The 1,637-nt window shown below is 41.6% G+C and overlaps 1 pseudogene; it reads right to left on the bottom strand.

The window, feature by feature from the left end:
* Nucleotides 1-713: 713 nt before the first annotated feature.
* On the bottom strand, nt 714-1,637 carry LOC140517457 (CD99 antigen-like protein 2; annotated as a pseudogene).

Raw genomic sequence — 1,637 nt, 5'->3', positions numbered from 1 at the left:
GTTTCAGGAAAAAAAAGTCCAGGTTTGGATTCCCTAAGACATAGTATTACCATGACATGGATTTTTCTGCCTCTACTCTGACCTTGGTGTTCATTTGCATCTCTTTCTCATGCTTAGTTTCTGTGTTTTTTTCCTTTGTTCTATTTCTATATCACCTAACCTTGCCTTATTTCACTTTTCCAAATGGAATAGAGAAGCATTGGCCTGAATTTCTGTGGGAGAATTTCTGTCCAGGACAGGGGGAAGCCTGCAGTCTCAAGGCCACATGTGGCCTTCTAGGTCCTCAAGGGCAGCCCTTTGACTGGACTCAAACTTCACAGAATAGTCAAAAGGCTGCCCTTAAGGACTTAGAGGACCACATGTGCCCTCGAGGCTGCAGGTTTCCCACCCCTGGTCTAGCAGTACAAGGAAGTCAGAGGTACCTAGTAAATCTCCTGGATTTTCATCACCTTCATCTCAGATACTTCTATTCCAAAAGGCCTTAAACCAGTTATCTCATAGCAGATTAGAGTGAATTCTACTTTTCAGACTCCAAGCACTTTTAAATGCATTGCATCTAAGGTTTTTCAGCCCTGTATAATCAAATCACTTCAAAAAAGCTTATACCATTAAGAGGTCAGTTATTCCATAGAGCTGGAGAACAGTTTTCAATTCAAATTAAATAAGCAAAATTACAAGCATTTGAAATGTGTATATGTGCATTTGCTGAGGACTTAGATCTTTGGAATCTCTTGGGAAGGTTTCTCTGCAGATTGGGTTTGCAATGCTGAATATTTAACTTGAAGTATCTCAGGGCTCACATCTTCCAGTTTTTTCCCTTTGACATAGCCTGAACTAAGACCCTGTGGAATGTTAAAGCAAAATTTCTTTTGTTGATAAGGAAATATAACTGGAGACTGTTCCAATGAGTGCTACTGTAAGGGCACTGGCTATGCCGGCAATTGTCCCAGTTTCTGCTGTTCCAGTCCCAAGGGTCACCGTTGCTATCATTCCTGCCATCACCTTTGCTCTGATCAAGTTTGTAGCCACTCCCTATTATCTGTCCTCCACCAGGTTTTACATTGAGCCTGCCTCCACCACCATTGAATCCATAATTTCCATCATCCAAGGCATAAACCAAGTCAAAACCAGGAAATTCAGAATCTGTTTTCTTTGGAGAGAATTTAGTGGTTGTCTAAAGATCTAAGGCATCTCTCAAGCAAAATCTACGATAGGATTTTCATTAGGCTTACTGCTTCCATGTTTGAATTATTCAATTTGCTCATACAAGGAATCAGTCCAGTGAAATATTAAATTTTTGGCAACTTCTCTGCCACTGACTAGTTGAGTGATCATGGATGAGCCACTTCCTTCTCTGAGACTCCCTGTCTTCATTCATAAAATGTTGGGGCTGGGTCATCTTATTTTTAAGACTCCTTCCAGCTGTAGGAATAAATGTGTCTATGACTGTTGTCCATTCTTTTAGTTTCACCCAGCCCATCTTCCAGACTCTTCCCAGCTCCAAAATTATTTGCCACTATGATGAAGATCCAGCACAGAGTGATGGTCAAGGGAGGATTCCCTGTGGATGGTGAGTTCCTTCAGATGCTACTCCATGCAACAGGAGTGCCCAGGTAAAAGCCAGAGCTAGGAAGCAT

This window comes from Notamacropus eugenii, chromosome 1 (assembly GCF_028372415.1).
Source record: "Notamacropus eugenii isolate mMacEug1 chromosome 1, mMacEug1.pri_v2, whole genome shotgun sequence".
NCBI lineage: Eukaryota > Metazoa > Chordata > Mammalia > Diprotodontia > Macropodidae > Notamacropus > Notamacropus eugenii.
This window is presented reverse-complemented; position numbering and strand designations above follow the sequence as displayed.